General features: G+C 44.8%; 1 long non-coding RNA gene across 14 annotated transcripts in view; it reads right to left on the bottom strand.

Moving 5' to 3' along the window:
- LOC140469989 (uncharacterized) overlaps positions 1 to 19,352 on the bottom strand; it is an 82,191-nt gene extending 62,839 nt beyond the window's left edge. For 10 of the 14 annotated variants that reach the window (XR_011956272.1, XR_011956270.1, XR_011956271.1 and 7 more), the window contains exons 1-4: positions 19,217 to 19,352; positions 13,548 to 13,639; positions 12,511 to 12,597; positions 3,896 to 4,002 (exon numbers count right to left, since the gene is read on the bottom strand). This is a non-coding gene — a long non-coding RNA (uncharacterized lncRNA). Of the gene's footprint in view, positions 1 to 3,895; positions 4,003 to 8,731; positions 8,837 to 12,510; positions 12,598 to 13,547; positions 13,640 to 18,492; positions 18,617 to 19,216 lie in introns of those variants that run through there. The other 4 variants (XR_011956260.1, XR_011956267.1, XR_011956269.1 and 1 more) reach the window with 4 other exon arrangements.
- Positions 19,353 to 20,144: the final 792 nt, after the last annotated feature.

Here is a 20,144-nt window from a genome sequence, read left to right as displayed (position 1 = left end):
CATCATCTACAATCAGACCGCACCACCAGATTCTTAAGGGGTTTGACAGAATAAATACTGATGTGTCTGAAGGTAATTACTGAGGAGGGAGTTTGAAACCAGATTCTGAATCAGTCACAGAATCAAGGGTTCTGTTTCGGATTCGTCACATTTAAGGCAACACAGACACGGGTAAGGGGTTTCAGTAGCAATGGAGCTGGGGTGAGGAGGAGATAAGCAAAGTTTAAGAGATTGGAATTCTTGGTGTTTGGGATTGTGTAGATGTCTGATCAGAAGGTCAGCTTCGCATCAGATATAACTGCAATACTGTGAAGAGTGTAGTTCTGCTGCATAGTTCCCAGTGAGAGGGAGAGGCTCGGCAGTTAGGGAAAGGAATTTGTGAGGCAATGAGTTTACCCACTACAATGCTTCATTGGAGGAAACGGCACCTGATCGAGTAGTGGGAATGTGGTAAGCAGTTTGATAACTGAGTAACAGTGGAGTAATGGAGAGGGATGATGGGGAGGGAGAGCTGGGCATCGTCAGTGTACATGTGCTTTTGTACAATGTCACCTCCTGGCAGTATGTACGTGAGATACAGAAGGGACCAAGGACACCAAATGCAAGGAATTCAGAAAGGAAAGGGAGAGTGGAGATGGAGCAGGATTTTGAGAGAGAAGGACATAAGCAGAAAAGACAGAACAAGGAACAATGTCTGTGAATCGGTGAGGGGGACTGATGAGGAGGAGGAGGAAAGAGAGTTGGAAAGTCTGTAGTTTAGTGAGATTAGGGGAAAGGGTCAAGATGAGCTCTGATAAGGCTTGACAAGAGACTGGAGGAAGATGTAAGTTTAGGACAAAACCGGGAACACCACGTGAGGCAGTTTGGCTCGGCGGGCGAGTGGGAGGGAGTGAAGCTACAGATCATATTATCTCAGTCTTAGTGACAGAGAAACTCCATGTGCTCCAAACTCTTGTTGTTGAAGGGGAGGATGGAGGAGACAGGACGATGAACAGTGTTTCACAAAGAAACAAAACCTGGGTAAGTGATATTTAAAGTGAGTGAACAAACATAATGTATTTAACTTTTTCCAAAATATTACAACAAATGACTGAAGTCCTGGTTCGAATCCCATCTTGGCAGATGGTGGAATCGGAATTCAAGAAAAAATAACTGGAATTAGGAATCTCCTGATCTCCATGAAACCATTGTCAATGGCGAAAAAAATCCTGCCAACCTGACAGCGGCCCAGCCAGCTACTCACTGTATTAATCACTGCAAAGTCTCAACACAGGAATGAAACTGGATGGACCACTTGGCATTTAAGAAGGCACCAGAAATTACAACCACAGAATCAGCCCTCTCGATGGTGCAATGTCCTCCTCACTAACATCTGGATTTTGGTGCCAAAATGTGCCGAGCAGTCTCACAGACCAATCAAGGAACAGCCTGACAGAGTCATACTCATGAAATCAACCCTTACAGACAATGACCAGACACCACCATCACCATCCCAAGATATTGAGATTGTGGTGATGGAAAAGCACAACAGGTCAGGCAGCATCCGAGGAGAAGGAGAATCGACGTTTTGAGCCTAAGCCCTTCATCAGCCTGACCTGCTGTGCTTTTCCAGCACCAGACTCTTGACTCTGATCTCCAGTCTTCACTTTCTCCTGAAATCTCTGGATATGTCCTGCCCCACCAGCAGGACAGACCAGGCAGAGGTGGTGGCACAGTGGTGTACAGACAGGGAGGATTTGCCCTGGGAGTACACAGCATTGACTCCGGAGACCAGTAGGTCTCATGGCTCCTGCTGATTACCACGTCCCGTCCTCCCTTGGCTGACGGATCAGTTCTCCTTCATGTTGAACAACATTTGGAGGAAGCACTGAGGCAATAAAATGGTGTCAAATGTACTCTGGACACAGGATTTCAATGTCCACAATCGAGACTAGCTCTGCAACAGAATTACTGACGGAGCTGGCCAGGTCCTAAAGGATATAGCTGCTCAACTGAGTCTGCAGCGGGTGGTGAGGGAACCAACAAGTGTGTAAAACATACTTGATCTCATTGTTATGAATTGACTAGCTGCAGATACATCTGGCCATGACAGTATCGGTAAGAGCGACCATCACACATTCCTTTTGGCGACACAAGACTTGCCTTAAAGTTGAGAAAAACCTCCATTGTGTTGAGTGACACTATCACCGTTCTAATTGGGACAGACTTTGAAAGATGTAGGATCTCAAACTGGGTATCTCTGAGGCACTGTGGGACATCAACAGCAGCAGACTGTACTCCAGCACAATCTGTAATCTCATGGGTTTGTAAATCCTGATCTCACCCATCACAATGGACAGGAAAGGAGGGCATGCCATGAGCAGCACCAGGCAGACTTAAAAATGATGTTCCAACCTGGTGAAGCTACCAAACAGGACCATCTGCATTTCAAACAGCATCAGCAGCAAGCAACAGAGCTAAACAATCCCACAACCAATGGAACAGATCGGAGCTCTGCAGTTCTGCCACACCCAGTTGTGAACGGTGATGGACAATTAAACAACTCACTGGAGGAAGTATCACAGATATCCCCACCCTTACTGATTGAGGGGCCTCACACACCCATGCACCAGATAAGAGAACAGCATTTACAGCAATCTTCAGCCAGAAGGGCAAAGTGGGATGATCCATCTTAGTCTTCTCCAGTGGTTTCTAACATCACAGATGTGAGTTTTAAGCCAGTTCAATTCAGTTTGAATAACATCAAGAAATGGTTAAGTAGTGCAAAGGCTATGGGCTCTGCCAACATTCTGGCAATAATACTGATGGTTTGTGCTCCAGAACTTGCCACCCACCAAGTCACGTACCGCTCCAGCACTGGCATCTACCGACAATGTGAAACATTGCCCAGGGATGTTCAACACAAAAAAACAGGGCAATCCAACCCAGCCAATTTCCATCTATCAGTCCACACTCGACCAGCAGTAAAGTGATGGAAGATGTCATCAACAGGACTACCAAGCAGCAGCTGCTCAGCAACAGCCAGCTGAGTGACACTCATTTTAGGCACCACCAGGGCCACTCAGCTCCCGATTGTGTTACCGCCCTGATTCACAACCTGACAACCAGCTGAATCCCAGAGGTGAGGTGAGTGTGACAGCCCAGTCCCACTCCAAGACCACTAATTCTAGCTGATTCCACCCTTGTCTCAGCTCATATACTCTCATCCATCTTGTGTTATCTCCAGACTTCAGTATCCAAACACACTCCTGGCCAGCTTCCCACATTCAACCTGTAATCTCAAGAAAAACTAAATCTCTAGAAAAACTAAATCTCTGCTGCCCAAGTACTCCCTCTACCAAAACTTGTTGATCCATCAAAAGGCCCCGATTCATAATCAACAACAGAGCCACAGAGATGTACAGCATGGAAAAAGACCCTTCAATCTAACCCGTCCATGCCGACCAGATATCCAATCTAGTCTCACCTGCCAGCATCTGGCCCACATCCCTCAATTTAAAATTCTCACTCTTGATTTAATTCCTGGTTGTGATCATCCCTAGCTCACTGCGTCACACACCCTTTCAGACCTCGACAACCCATTCTGTTTGAGACTCCCAATGACTTGTTAATTCATTACTTCACCTATGAGACTGCTTTTACAGTTGCCAAAGCAACAAGGGCTGAAATTTGCAGCCAAAACCTCACAGGTCTGCATTCCCCCTTTAAGACATTTCTCAAAACCTGCTTATTTGGCAATGGTTTTGGTCATTCTTCTCTGGCCTTATGTCTGAAGTTCCCAATAATATTTTTGTGAAATTATAAGCAGAATAATAAAACTACAAACTGTTCTTGATTTGGACATTACCTTCAAATCATCACTGTTGCTGAATGAATACTCTGTAATGTCTCTTACCCAACCACATTGTGGGAGCACCTTCACCACACAAACTGCAGCTGTACAAGAAAGTCAAACATCACCCTCTCCACAGGCAACAGGGCTTTGGCATTAATCACTGGTTTCTGTGGAAGGAGAAACACAGTTGATGTTTCAGGGAGTGCAAAATGGATTACAGGGAATGAAAATGGTGCATTATTTGATAGTTAGAAATGGAAGGAAAATGCACTTCCTTATTGGGGAAAAAAAATTCTTGACGGTCAAAGATTTTCCAGAAAAAATTTAATAAGCAGCACATGGTCAGGGGCTGGCGGCAGTGAAAAATTACCTTACAAAAATGTCTGTAAAAGTAATAGTAAAATACTAAACAGACCAAATATACACCCATTGTTCGAGACTGAGGAAGCTAGATATTGACAGTGGTCATGAGGGAGCCCAGGGATGAAGCAGAACAGTATAAGCTGTTATGATCCCACAGTCATAGAGATGTACAGCACCGACACAGACCCTTCAGTCTAACTCATCCTTGCCAACCAGGGATCCAAACCTAGTCTATTCCCATTTGCCAGCACTTGGCCCATATCCCCGTAGATGATTCCTAATCATATCATGTGTCTATATAGATGCCTTTAACATGTTTTAATTGTACTAGCCTCCATCACTTCCTCTGGCAGCTCATCCCACCTACTGCCTGAAAGAGTTGTCCTTTAGGCCCCTTTGAAATTTTATCCGTTCACCCGAAAGCAATGCCCTCTACTTCTGGACACCACTACTCCAGGGAAAACACCTTGTTCATCTACCCTATCCATGCCCCTCATGATTGTATAAACCTCCATAACATCACCACTCAGCCTATGGCACTCCAGGCAAAACAGCCCCAGCCTTTTATGCCTCACCCTGTAGCTCAAATCCTCCAACCCTAACAACATCCTTGAAAGTCTTTTTTGAAACCTTTCAAGTTTCACAGCACCCTTCTGATAGGAGGCAGGCTAAAAGTGGCCTAACGAATGTCCTGTACAGCAACATCACCTCCCACATCCTATACTCAATGCTCGAACCAATAAAGGAAAATATACTGAACACCTTCTTCATCATCCTATCTGCCTGCAACTTGACTTGCAAGGACTATGAACCTGCAGTCCAAGGTCACTTTGTTCTGCAAGACTCTCCAGAGACTTGCCATTCAGTGTACAAGTTCTGCCCTGATTTGCTTTTCCAAAATGCAGCACCTCACATTTATCTAAATTAAACCCCATCTGATCAATATCTCATTGTAATCTGAGGTCACCTTCTTCATTATCCACAACACCTCCAATTTTGTATGACCTGCAAACTCATTTACGATACCAAATCATTTAAATAAATGATAAAACAAATCCCGAAATAAACATCCATTTCTCGGAGTTTGAATGTGCTCTGTGTAAATCCTGTCCAATGACTCTGTACTAGAGAAAGGCTGCACATGCGCCTGGCTGCACCTTGCCCCCTACAAACCTGGCGGCTCCACACGTGTCCAGTGAATTCTTGCCCCGAATAAAGATGGCGGCGCGCACCCATTCCTGCAGCCACACTGAGGCAATTCCCCGTTTACTGAAAACACAAGACTGGGACGTTCAAATTTGTGTTTTCCGACGTGCACATTTTGTTTGTAAAACCTCTCCGCTCATACAGAATCTCTCTCACCTCCTGCGGTTCCACAGACAGCCTTGATGATTTTTGCAGGTACCTATTCTCTGCCTGGTTACTCATTTCTCCTTAGTGTATTTGTACAATCACTTTGGATTCTCCTTAAACCTATTTCCTGAAGCAATCTCATGTCCCCTTTTTGCCCTCCTGGTTTACCTCGAGTATACTCCTACTGTCCCTATACTCCTATGGGATTCACACAAACACAGCTCTCTATACCTGCCATATACCGCCTTCATTTTCTTGACCAGGCCCACAATATCTTTCGTCAGGCAGCATTCTTTACACCTCCCAGCCTTGCCCTTAACAGGAACATACTGTCCATATACTCTCATTGTCGCAGGCCTATGGAGGCAATGGCAGATGAGGATACAGAAGCAATCATTCTCAGTAAAGAGGTAATGTTGGGAAAGATAACAGCCTAAAGGTAGATGGGTCTCCTGGCTCTGATGGAATGCATCCCAGGGACTAAAAGAGATGGTGGGGAGGTGGGGAGGGAAATAACAAACAGACCTCGTGATAATTCAATAAAATTTGTTGGATTCTGGGATGGTATTAACAGACTGGAAGCTGCAAATGTGGTGCCACTATTTTTCAAGAAGGACCAGTTAGCTTAACTTCTGTAGTGGGGAAAATGCTTGAACCTCTCAAGGAAGTAGTGGTGAGATATCTGGGTAGAAATGGTCTCACTGAGCAGACAAAGCATGGATTTATGAAAGGCAGGTCAAGTTTAACGCATTTACTGGAATTATTTGAGGATACGACGAGTGCGTTGGACAAGGTGGACTCGGTGGATGTGGTGTACCTGGATTTCCAGAAGGCATTCGATAAGTTGCCACATAAAAGGCTGCTGTATGAGGTAAAGATGCATAGCACTATGGGTAATTATCATTGATACAGGATTGGTTAACCAACAAAAAATAAAGAATGGGGATAAAGGGGTGTTTGGATTAGTGTTGGCACTACAACTGTTTGCAATTTACACAAATGTTTTGGAGTTGAGGACCAAGTGTACAGTGTCAGAGTTCACATTTGATACAAAGATGAGGTAGAGCAATGTGTGCAGAGACCACTAAGTCTGCACAGGGATACAGATCAGTTACGTGAGTGGATCAGGGTCTGGCAGATGGAGTTCAATGTTGGGAAATGTGAGGTCATCTATTTTGGTCGGACTAACAGCAAACTGGATGATGAAATGGTGAAAATGTGCACCATGCTGCTGTGCAGAGGGAGCTGGGTGTCCTTGTGCATGATTCACAGGAAGTTGGTTTGCAGGTGCAGCAGGTAATTAAGGCAGTGAAGGGAATATTGTCCTTCCTTGCTAGAGGGATGGTTATGCTGCAGCTGTACAGGGTGCTGGGGAGGCCACACCTGGAGTACTGTGTACAGGTTCGGTCTCCTTACTTCAGGAAGGATGTACTGGCACTGGAAGGAGTACAGAGGAGGGTCACTAGTTTGAGTTGGGAGTTGAGAGGGTTTGCGTATGTGGAGAGATTGAAAAAATTGGTTCTATAGTCATTGTAATTCAGAAGAATGGGAAGTTGGATAGGAAACAATAAAATTATGAAGGGAGTAGATAAGACAGAAGCAGGGAGGCTATTTCCACTGAGGGCAGGTCAAACTACAGAGCATTACCTCAAAATAAGGGGGAGCAGATTTAGGACTGAGTCCAGGAGGAGCTTCTTCAGCTAAAGGGTTGTGAATCTGTAGAATTCCCTGCCGAGTGCAGCAGTTGATGTTATCAACTTGAATACCTTTAAGGCAAAAGGTAGATTTGTGAACAGGAAAGGAATTAAGGGTTATGGTGAGAGAGCAGGAATGTGGAGCTGAGGCCATGGAAAGCTCAGCCCTGATCTTATTGAATGGCAGAGCAGGCTTGATGGGCCAGATGAAAGTTCTTGCCTTGGGCCATCAAAATTGGCCTTTGTCCAATTCAGAACCTTAACTTTTAGATCTGGTATATTATTTTCTGTAACTATTTTAAAACTAGTAGAATTATCAGAGACTCCCAACAGTGTGGAAGCAGGTCATTCGGCCCATCACATTGATACTGACCTGGAGAGCCTCCTAACCTCCCCCTGTAACATTGCATTTCCCAGGGCCAGCCAACCTGTACATCCCTGAACACTGTGGGCAATTCAGCCTGGACAATCCACCCAACCTGCACATCTTTGGACTGTGGGAGGAAACCAGAGCCCCAGGATGAAATCCATGCAGAAAACCCCAATAAGGTGATCATCCCTGAGTGATGCCTCTGTAATTGCTATAATATCCCAGTGCCATGTTCAAAACCATACCCTGAGCTCATCTGCCTTCCCTGTCAGGCCTCTTCTATTGAAGTAAATGCAGTGCAACTGCTCAGTCCGACTTCATTCTGTGCCTTGCCCTTGCCTGCCTTGACTATTTGACTTCTGAACTGTACCAGCCTCAGACATATCTCTTTCCTCACTATCTTCTTGGGTTTACACCCACTCCCTCACTGGTTTAATGTCTCCCGAGTATCACTAGCAAGTCTCCCTGCCTAGGTATTAGATATCTTCCAATTCAGTTGCAATCCATCCTTCTTATGCAGGTCAACTCTACTCCAGAGGAGATCACAATGATCCAAAAAACGTGAATCCTTTTCCCCTGCACCAGCTCCTTAGCCACTCATTGAGCACTTTCTCCTCCTCTGTAACAAGGACATTTTTCAAGATGACACCATTTATTTCCCTACATTCTATATCTCCCATGTACTTCTTCACAGTAAACACTAATGCAAAATACTTGTTTCCTATCTCGCCCATCGCCTGCAGCTCCACACAATGGCTGCCTTGCTGATCTTTGAGGGTCTCTATTTTCTCCCTAGTTAGCCTTTTGTTCCTCATGTATTTACAAAAGCCCTTTGGATTATCCTTAACCCTATTTGCCAAAGCTATCTCACGCCCCTTTTTTGCCTCCTGATTTCCCTCTTAATTATACTCCTACTGCCTTTATACTCAAAAATTTTTTGGATTGGAATAAATGCAAAATATAACATCCTGACAAAACAAACGAGGGCAGGACTGACACTCAATAAAAGTAGGGCCTTGAGTAGTGATATGGGAACAAAGAGACCGAGGGCTTCACATCTTTGAAGTGTGTGTTCCATGTGGACAGGGTGGTTAAGGAGGAGCTTAGCACAATTACCTTCATTGTTCAGACCTTTGAGTCCAGGAGTTGGGACGTTATGTTGAGGATGTACAGGGCGTTGGGGAGGCCTCTTCTGGAATACTCTGTCCATTTCAGGTTGTGCTGTTATAGGAAGGATGTTATTAAATTGGAGCAGGTTCAGAAGAGATTTACCAGCATGTTTCCATGAATGGAGGGATTGTGTTCTAAGGAGAGGCTGGATAGGCTGGGAATTTTTTTCACTGGCGTGCACGAGGTTGAGGGGTGACTTTATTAAGTGTAGATAAGGTGAATAGCCGGGGGTGGGGGGTGGGGGGTGGGGGTGGGGGGAACGAGGGGGATTCAAAACTGGGGTTCATTCATTTTGAGAAAAAATTAGAAAGATTTGAGAAAAGACATTAGGGTTTTAAAAAAAAAATTATACGTGTGAAATGAACTTCCAGAGGAAGTGGTAGCTGTGAATACAATTACAATATTTAAAAGACCTTCAGATAAGTACATAAATAGGAAATATTTGGATGGATGTGGACCAAGCAGAGGCAGGTACAATTAGGTCAGTTTGGAATTATGGTCGGCATGGACTGGTTGGACCACAGGGTCTGTTTCCTTGCTGTATAACATTAGGACTCTAATCCTCACTAACTCTAAATTCCTCCATCCTCAACTCTCCCGATCACTGTCACTTCATCCAGCCTCACAACTCTTCTTTATTTATATAATTCCTCACCAGCCACAGAACGCTCCCTATCTCATGTCCTCCAGTTTCTCAGATCTCTGCGATATGTGCCTTTCTTTAGTTCCAGCCTTGAGGATGCCCTCATTCACTCCGATTGGTTAGAGGACAAACTGGTACAACCTGGTCCTCCAGTACTGCCCTCTGCCCCCTATTGGCCTGTGCTGACATCAATCATCGGGGCCCATTGTGAGGTGAGTGGTGGGATCCTCCCTCTCTCTGCCCTGGGATGAGCTTCAGCATTCACAGTCAATGGGGCAGTATCACAGAGCACAGGGGCTGGGGCTATTCAGTCCATTTGGGATGTACCCTCTCCCTCTGGAGATGCTGCAAATCTGTTTATGAATAACTGCTGAGTCTGTTTCCAGCTGCGATTCAGACTGTTCCAGATACTCAGAACTTACTGAATAAAAAAATGTTCACATATTCACATTATTTGCCAATTACCTGAAAACAGTTACTAAAATTGTGACATTGTTAACAATTCCCCTCTCTCTGCAGATTAGATATCCTAGAAACAAATTTGCACCTGGTCAAAATCACTGCTTAACCTTCTCAGCTCCAAGGACAATTATCTGTGCTTCTACTGGCTCTCCACAAAAGAGGAACATATCTTATTTTCATTTATTAGTGTCCTAGGGATGTACAGCACAGAAACAGACTTTTGGTCCAATTTATCCATGACAACTAGGAATCCTCAACAAATGGAGCCCCATTTGCCAGCTATTGGTCCGTATCATTAGAATTCTTCCTATTCATGTACCCAATCGGATGCCTTTCAAATGTTGTAATTGTATCAGCCTCCACTACTTTATCTGGCAGCTCATTCCACACATACACCACACCCAGCATGAAAACTTTGCCCCTTAGATCCATTTTTAATCTTTGCCCTCTCAACTTTAGCCCATGTGATCTTGTTTTGAACCCACCTAACTGGGGGGAAAAGATCCTGGCTGTTCACCTTATCCATGCCCTTCATGACTTTATAAATCTCCATGAAGTCACCTCTCAGTCTTTGACTCTCCAGGGAAATTAACCCTGGCCTATTCACCCTCTCCCTGTGGCCCAAATCCTCCAACCCTAGCAAAGTCTTTGTAAATCTTGTCTGAACTCTTTCAAGATTCACAACATCCTTTCCAGAACAGGGAATTTCGAACTTAAAACATAATTCCTGAAATGGCTTAATCAATGTCCTGTCCAGCCACAATTTGATGTCCCAGCTTCTGTACTCAATGCATTGACCAATAAATATAAGCATACCAAACACCACCTTCACTAGTCTGCCTACCTGCGACTCTACTTTCAAGGAACAATGAACCTGCACTCCATGGTCTCTATGTTCAGCAACATTCCCAAGGACTTTACCATTAAGTGTACAAGTCCTGCTCTGATTTGCCTTTCCAAAATCCAACAGCTTACATTTGTCTAGATTGAGCCCAGTCTGCCATTCCTCACTCCAATGGCCCATCTGGTCAAGATACTGTTGTATTCTGAACTAACCTTCTTCATTGTCCACGACACCTCCAATTTTGGTGTCTTCTGTAAACCCACTGACCATATCTCATATATTCACATCCAACTCATTTATTTAAGGACCCAATATCTATTCCTGCAGGACAATGCTGCTCACAGGCCTCCAGTCCACAAAGAACCCTCCATCACCACCCTCTGTCTCCTACCTTCAAGCCAGTTTTGTATCCAAATGGCTAGTTCTCCCAACATTTCATGTTATCTAACCTTGCTAACGAGTCTGCTTTGTGGAACATCGTTCAGTGTCCATAAAGACAACGCCCACAGTCTGCCTTCATCAATCATCTTTGTCACATCTTCAAAAAAACTCAATCAAGTTAGAGAGAGAGAATTTCCCACACACAAAACCATGTTAACTAGCCCTAATCAATCCTCGTCTTTCCAAATACATGTAAATCCAGTCCCTCAGAATCCCTTCCAACAACTTACCTACCACTGACGTTAGGTTGACTGTTCTCTTGTTCCCTGGCCTTTCCTTACCACCTTTTTTAAATAATGGCACCCATCTTCCAGCACCTCACCTGTCAAAACAATGATATAAATACCTCAGGGAGGGGCACTGCCAACACCTTCCTAGCTTTCCACAAATTTCTGGGATAACCTGATCAGGTCCCAAGGATTTATCCATTTTGCTACTGTTTAAGACATCCAGTACTTCCTCGTCTGTAATATAGACACTTTTCAAATTATCACTATTTATTTCTCCAAACTCTCTCGAATAGAATAGCATAGTATTTCTCCCACCTCCTGTTGTTCCATAGATGGCCTTGTTGATCTTTAAGGGGTCCTATTCTCTGTCTGGTTATTATTTTATCCTTAATGTATTTGTAGAATCTCTTTGGATTCTCGTTAAACTATTTCCTAGAGATATTTCAAGTCCCCCTTTTGCTCTCCTGATTACTCTCGAGGATATTCCTGTAAAAACGTGATCCTGTACTCCCAATTCCTCCACCTCTGCCATATCTGCTCCCAGGAGAAGCAATTCCACTCCAGGACATCCCAGAAAGGTTTCCTCTTTCAAGGACCGGATTTCCCTCTTACTTGATCAACAATGCACTCCAACGCATATCCTCCACTTCCTGTACCTCCCCCTTCCCCCCACCCCTCCAACCACAATAAGAATATAATCCCCCGGTCCTCACCTGCCACCCACTAATCTCCAATAACCTCTGCTATGTCCGCTACCTACAGTCAGACCCCACCACCAGGGATATATCTCCCTCCCCAGCCCTTTCTATCTTCCGCAGAAACCATGGGATCTTTGGTGCTGATGTGCTGCCCCACGGATACCTCAGTCACTCACCCTGCCAAATGGCCCAGTGAGATTATCACTAGATGGATAACCCAGACACCCAGATAACGTTCTGGGGCCCAGGGTTTGGATCCCGTCACGGCACACAGCGGAATGAGAATTCAATAAAAATTTGGAATTAAGAATCTATTAAAGACCACGAATCAATTGTTGATTATTGCGAAAAAAAAAACCTCATCAGATTCGCTAATATCCTTCAGGGAAGGAATCTGCCATCCTTACCTGGTCTGGCCTACATGTGACTCCAGACCCACAGCAATGTAGTGGACTCTTTACTGCCCTTTGGGCTCAGCCAGTGACACCCTCATCCTGTGAATGAATAACAAAGAAGGTCAAGTCTTGTACACAACCATACTATTCTTACAGATAAGCGATCTCTTAGTAAATTTGCTTCTCAACTCCCTGCTGACTATTGGGGAAGTGGGGGGCGGTCAATAGTACCATCCCAATAAGGAGATCATCCCTTTCTTATTTCTCAGTTCCACCTGTATAACCTGCCTGGATGTACTCCCAGGAATACCCTCTTGAAGCCCAGCTGTAATGTTATCCCTAATCAAAAATACCTCTCCCCCTGCTCTGTTGCCCCCTTTCTATCTTTGCTATAGCATCTATACACTGGAACATTAAGCTGCTGGTCCTATCCATCATTAAGTCATGCCTCTGTAATTGCTATAATATCCCAGTGCGATGTTCAAAACCATACCCTGAGCTCCTCTGCCCGACCTATCGGGCCTCCTGCATTGAAATAAATGCAGTGTAACTGCTCATTCTGTGCCTTGCCCTTGTCTGCCTTGACTGTTTGACGTCTGAACTGTACCAGCGTCAGACTTAGCACTTCCCTCACTCTCTCTCTGTGTTTACCCACATTCCTTCACTGGTTTAATGCCTCCTGAATAGCACTAGCAACTGTTCCCTTCCAGTGCCAGTACAATCCATCCTTCTGATGGAGGTCAATTCTACTCCACAAGAGATTCCAATGATCCAATAATGTGAACTCTTCTATTCCTATGTCATTGATACCAATAAAAACAGCCTCCCCTCAAAATGGTTATTCTCCCCTTTAAGAATATTCTGCTTCCTCTCTGAGGTATTCTTATACAAAAATTACACATTCGAATAATAAAACTTACACTCTTCAGGTCAGCATAAAAGGATTAGATGACACACTGAAGGTTTGGGGAGACCTTTTGAGAGAAGGCGATGATTCAAAGGAGAATTTTTAAGCAGCAAATGGGATTGGTCTGGAACACAATACTCACACACACAATGCGAATATCCAGATCCTGATATACCGAGTAATTCAACCAGAGTTTAGCAGAATATTTACTGAGATCACCATCTGAACGTCCACCTGTAATACAAGTTTATAAAATCTGTCACTATCAGTTCAAGTTAGAAACTCACACCATCCCCTCCTCGTGGCCCAGGATTACTGTACATATTACCTTTGAGGACATCAGGAGTCAACTCAGAGGGAAATCTGTGGGTTTCTAGGAGATTCCAACTTGAGATCTTATGTGACTGAACACATTGGAGAAAATGATCCAAGGGTCAGTGAGTTATGGGGAACAAGAATTACTTTCTTTTCTTTCATTCCATGCTGCCGCTCTGCCTCATCAATAAGGCATGGGTGTGAAAGGCTAATGCCTAACGATGGGCAAGTTGTCTCCATCCTGACCAATGGGTAGGAAGATCCTCCCAATCACTCCAAAGCGTATCCCTAAAAAGATAGCAACTCTGCCTGCTTCCCACTGCCCAGTGCTCCCAATAAATGTTTGGAAGAATGGGAAGGGGGGATATCTCCTAGAAAAGGCATAACTGTAAAGGTCTAAGAGGATTATGAAAAGAGAGAGATGCACAGGAGAAGGGGGCAACAAGTTGCCAGATGGGGTGTAACTTGGGAAAATGGGAAGTTGCTCATTTTGGAGGAGATAATAAAAGAACAAAGTACTATTTAAATGGTGGAAACTGTAGAAAGCTGCACAACAAAGGGACCAGGGGTAATTGCTCAGGAAACACAGAAAGCTACCACACAGTTACAAGAGGGAATCAGGAAGGGGAATTGAATTTTTTTGTTTCAAAAGTTTTCAGTATTAGAGTTTGGAGTATATACCTGAGAGCACCGTGTGGCAGTGCTGGTGAGACCACCATATCTACAGTAATGAAAGCAGTTTTGGTCCCTTTAGATAAGGAAATGTGTCACTTTATTGGAGGCATTTCAGGGAAGATTCAATGAGATGATCCCTGGTTTGGAGGGATGATCTTTTAAAGAAAGGGTTAAAAGGTTGGGACTCTACTCACTGGATTTTGGAGAAAGAGAGGTGATCTCATTGAGACAGATGGGATTCTTAAGGGGTTTGACAGGATAAATACAGAGAGGATGTGTCTGAGGGTAAATACTGAGAGGGGAGTCTGAAACCAGATTCTGAGTCACGGAATCAAGGGTTCTGTTTTGGATTCAAGTTTAAGGTGACACAGACGTGGGTAAGGGGTTTCAGTAGCAATGGAGTTGGGGTGAGCAACATTTAAGAGATTGGAGTTCCCGGTGTTGTGATTGTGTGGATGTCTGATCAGAAGGTCACCTTGGGGTCAGATAGAACAGCAATATTGTGAAGAGTGTCGTTCTGCCTCAGAGTTCCCAGTGGGAGGGAGGGGCTCAGCAGAAAGGTAAAGGTAAGGCAATGGGTTTAAACGTGACAATGTTTCATTGGAGGAAATTGCAGCTAATAGAGTAGTGGGAATGTGATAAGCAGTTTGATAACTGAGTAACAGTGGAGTAATGGAGAGGGATGATGGGGAGGGAGAGCTGGGCATCGTCAGTGTACATGTGAAACCTAACACAGTGGTTTTGGATGATATCACCTCCTGGCACTATGTACGTGAGATACAGGAGAGACCAAGGATAGATCGTTGAGGGACACCAAATGCAAGGAATTCAGAAAGGAAAAGGAGAGTGGAGATGGAGCAGGATTTTCAAACAACGGTGAGGTCAAATATTAGTTTTTCACAGAATGGGAGAGAAAGACATAACCAAAAAAGACCAACAGACAGAACAAGGAACAATATCCATGAATTGGCGAAGGGGAGTGATGAGGCGGCAGCGGAGGAAAGAGAGTTGGAAAGTGAGTTTAGCGAGATTAGGGTAAAGGGTCAAGGTGAGCTCTGATAAGGCTTGACAAGAGACTGGAGAAAGATGTAGGTTTAGGACAAAAACCAGGAACACCACGTGAGGCAGTTTGGCTCAGTGGGCTAGTGGGAGGGAGAGAAGGAGCAGATCAGACTATCTCAGTCTTAGTGACAGAGAAACTCCATGTGCTCCTCACTCGTTGCTGGAGGGGAGGATGGAGGAGACAGGACGATGGACAGTGTTTTACAAAGAAACAGAACCAGGGTTTTATCCAGAATATTAAAACAAATGTCTGAAGTCCTGGTTCGAATCCCATCTTGACAGATGGTGGAATCTGAATTCAAGAAAAAAAAAAGTATTAGGAATCTCCTGATCTCCATGAAACCATTGTCATTGGCGAAAAAAAATCCTGCCAACCCGACAGCGGCCCAGCCAGCAACTCACTGTATTAATCACTGCAAAGTCTCAACACAGGAATGAAACTGGATGGACCAGTTGGCAACTAACAAGGCACCAGAAATTACAATCACAGAATCAGCCCTCTCGATGGTGCAACATCCTCCAGACTAACACATGGTTTTTGGTGCCAAAATGTGGAGAACTGTCTCAGACTAGTCAAGGAACAGCCTGACATAGTCATACTCACGGAATCATCCCTTACAAACAATGACCAGAAACCACCATCACCATCCCTAGATAGAGTGTGTGGTGCTGGAAAAGCACAACAGTCAGTCAGCATCCGAGGAGCAGGAGAATCGACGTTTCGAGACTAAGCCCTTCATCACCCTGACCTGTTGTGCTTTTCCAGCACCAGACTCTTGACTCTGATCTCCAGTCTTCACTTTCTCCTGAAATCTCTGGATATGTCCTGTCCCACCGGCAGGACAGACCAGGCAGAGGTGGTGGCACAGTGGTGTACAGACAGGGAGGATTTGCCCTGGGAGTACACAGCAATGGCTCCGGAGACCAGGAAGTCTCATGGCTCCTGCTGATTACCACGTCCCGCCCTCTCTTGGCTGATCAATCACTTCTCCTTCATGTTGAACAACATTTGGAGGAAGCACTGAGGCAATAAAATGGTGTCAAACGTACTCTAGGTACAGGATTTCAATGTCCACAATCGAGACTAGCTCTGCAACAGAATTACTGACTGAGCTGGCCAGGTCCTAAAGGATATAGCTGCTCAACTGAGTCTGCAGCGGGTGGTGAGGGAACCAACAAGTGTGTAAAACATACTTGATCTCATTGTTATGAATTGACTAGCTGCAGATACATCTGGCCATGACAGTATCGGTAAGAGCGACCATCACACATTCCTTTTGGCGACACAAGACTTGCCTTAGAGTTGAGAAAAACCTCCATTGTGTTGAGTGACACTATCACCGTTCTAATTGGGACAGACTTTGAAAAGATGTAGGATCTCAAACTGGGTATCTCTGAGGCACTGTGGGACATCAACAGCAGCAGAACTGTACTCCAGCACAATCCGTAATCTCATGGGTTTGTAAATCCTGATCTCACCCATCACAATGGACAGGAAAGGAGGGCATGCCATGAGCAGCACCAGGCAGACTTAAAACTGAAGAGCCAACCTGGTGAAATTATCAAACAGTACTACCTGCATATCAAACAGCATCAGCAGCAAGCAACAGAGCTAAGTGATCCTACATCCAATGGAACAGATCGGAGCTCTGCAGTTCTGCCGCACCCAGTTGTGAACGGTGATGGACAATTAAACAACTCACTGGAGGAAGTATCACAGATATCCCCACCCTTACTGATGGAGGGGCCTCACACATCCATGCACCAGATAAGAGAACAGCATTTGCAGCAATCTTCAGCCAGAAGTGCAAAGTGGGATGATCCATCTCAGCCTTCTCCAGTGGTTTCCAACATCACAGATGCGAGTTTTAAGCCAGTTCAATTCAGTTTGAATAACATCAAGAAACGGTTAAGTCGTGCAAAGGCTCCGGGCCCTGCAAATATTCTGGCAATAATACTGATGGCTTGTGCTCCAGAACTTGCCACCCACCAAGCCAAGTACCGCTCCAGCACTGGTATCTACCGACAATGTGGAACATTGCCCAGGGATGTTCAACACAAAACACAGGGCAATCCAACCCAGCCAATTTCCCTCTTTCAGTCTCCACACTCGATCAGCAGTAAAGTGATGGAAGATGTCATCAACAGGGCTACCAAGCAGCAGCTGCTCAGCAACAGCCAGCTGAGTGACACTCATTTTAGGCACCACCAGGGCCACTCAGCTCCACATTGCGTTACTGCCCTGATTCACAATCTGGCAACAAGCTGAACCCTAGAGGTGAGGTGAGGTGAGACAGCCCAGTCCCACTCCAAGACCACTATTTCTAGCTGATTCCACCCTTGTCTCAGCTCATATACTTTCATCCACCTTGTGTTATCTCCAGACTTCATTTTCCAAACACACTCAGGGCCAGCTTCACACATTGAACCTCCCTGTAATCGCAAGAAAGTCTAAATCTCTGCTTGTTGATTCATCAAAAGGCTCCTAATTTTAATCAACAGCATACAGCCATAGAGATGTACAGCAAGGAAACAGACCCTTCGGTCCAACCCGTCCATGCCGACCAGATACCCCAACCCAATTTAGTGTCACCTGCCAGCACCTGGCCAATATCCCTCAATTTAAAATTCTCACACTTGATTTAATTACTGGCTGTGATAATCCCTAGCTCCCTGCACCACACACACTTTGAGACCTCGATAACCTACTTTCTTCGAGACTCCCAACCATTTGTTAATTCATTACTTCACCTGTGTGGCTGTTTCTACAGTTGCTGGAGCAGCATGGTCTGAAATTCGCAGCCAAAACCTCACAGGTCTGCTTTCCACCTTTAAGACATCCCTCAAAACCTGCTTTTTGGCAATGCTTTTGGTCACCTGACCTAATATCTCCATCTCTGGCCTTATATCTAAAGTTCTCAATAGTATTTTTGTGAAATTATAAGCATGATAATAAAAATAAAAACTGTTGTTGATTTGGACATTATCTTCAAATCATCACTGTTGCTGAATGAATAATCTATAATGCCACTTACCCAACCACATTGTGGGAGCACCTTCACTACACAAACTGCAGCTGTACAAGAAAGTCAAACATCACCCTCTCCATAAACAACAGGGCTTTGGAAGGAGAAACACAGTTGATGTTTCAGGGAATGCAAAATGGATTACAGGGAATGAAAATGGTGCAGAATTTGATAGTCAGAAATAGAAGGAAAATACACTTGCTTATTGGAAAAAAATAATTCTTGACTATCAAAAACATTCAAGAAAAAAGTAATCTGATAATAGAGCAGTACATGGTCAGGGGCTGGGCCGCAGTGAAAAACTCATTAGCAAAGGGTCTATAAAAGTAATAATACAGTAGTAAACAGACCAAAACTACACCCATGGTTCGAGACTGAGGGAGCTGGATCTTGACAAAGTGGTCATGCGGGAGCCCAGAGGTGAATCAGAGCAGTCTTGGCTGCTATGATCCCAATGACTCTATACTAGAGAAAGGCTGCACATGCGCCTGGCTGCACCTTGCCCCCTACAAAGATGGCGGCAGTGCACGTGTCCAGTGAATCGTTGTCCCGAATAAAGATGGCGGCGCTCACTCAGGCCCGCAGCCGCGCTAAGGCAATTCCCCGTTTACTGTAAACACGGAACTGGGACGTTCAAATTTGTGTTTTCCGACGTGCACAATTTGTTTGTAAAACCTCTCCGCTCATAGCAACACAGTTTTTCTTCCGTTTCCCTGTTTATTTCTTTCCTTACCGTATCCTTTCTCTCCATAACTTCCCGAGCATTCATTACAGCGACTCCGCTCCGCGCGCGAGGGTGATCACATGGTTTAGTTTAGCTCCGCCCTTCATTCACTTTGATTGGTTGGAGGACCAACCTCCGGCCAGGTCATCCAGCTCCGCCCACCGTCCTTTCATTGGTCCGGTGCTGACATCAATCTCCCGGGGTCGTTTCGTTAGCTAGAGCATGCGCAGTGCGTCCTGCTTTAGCTGATATATTGGGTAATGTGATGGGAGATTCTGGATTAGTGGTGCTGGAAGAGCACAGTAGTTCAGGCAGCATTCCTGGTGAAGGGTTTTTGCCCGAAACGTCGATTTCGAAGCTACTTGGATGCTGCCTGAACTGCTGTGGTCTTCCAGCATCTGCAGTTATTGTTTTTACCGATGTGATGGGAGAGTTTACTGAAGATAAGAATTTCCTTATTGTGAGCTCTGCAGTAGATTTCCTTTATTCATGGAGGGAATTGCATTCCTACTCATGTCTGTATAGCTGTGATTGATGAATCAATGCCATCTGAACTAGAACATCTGAGATCTTTAGCACATTGTATCACGCTCTTCTTTGGAAATAAAAAAAAACATGAAATGGAGCCTCAAGGAATCGGAGTAGGCGTAGGGCATTCATTCCCTTCAGCTTGTTCCCCCATTCCATAAGATCATGGCTAGGCCAACCCAGACCTCAACACCTCTTTTATGCTTGATCTGCATAGCCCTCAACTGCTCAATATTTCAAAAATTGATCTGCCCTCTTTTAAAATAATTTGAGATAGAATCACAGATTCCCTACTATGTAGAAACAGGCCCTTCAGCCCAACAAGCCAGAACAACCATGTTACTCCGAAGAGTAACCCAACCATTGCCCTCCCACATTTAACTTTCACAAAAGTTTGGGTGAGAAAATT

Source organism: Chiloscyllium punctatum, chromosome 50 (assembly GCF_047496795.1).
Source record: "Chiloscyllium punctatum isolate Juve2018m chromosome 50, sChiPun1.3, whole genome shotgun sequence".
In the NCBI taxonomy this organism is placed as follows: Eukaryota; Metazoa; Chordata; class Chondrichthyes; order Orectolobiformes; family Hemiscylliidae; genus Chiloscyllium; species Chiloscyllium punctatum.
Note: the sequence above shows the minus strand (reverse complement) of the source record. Positions and strands in the feature narration are given on the sequence as shown.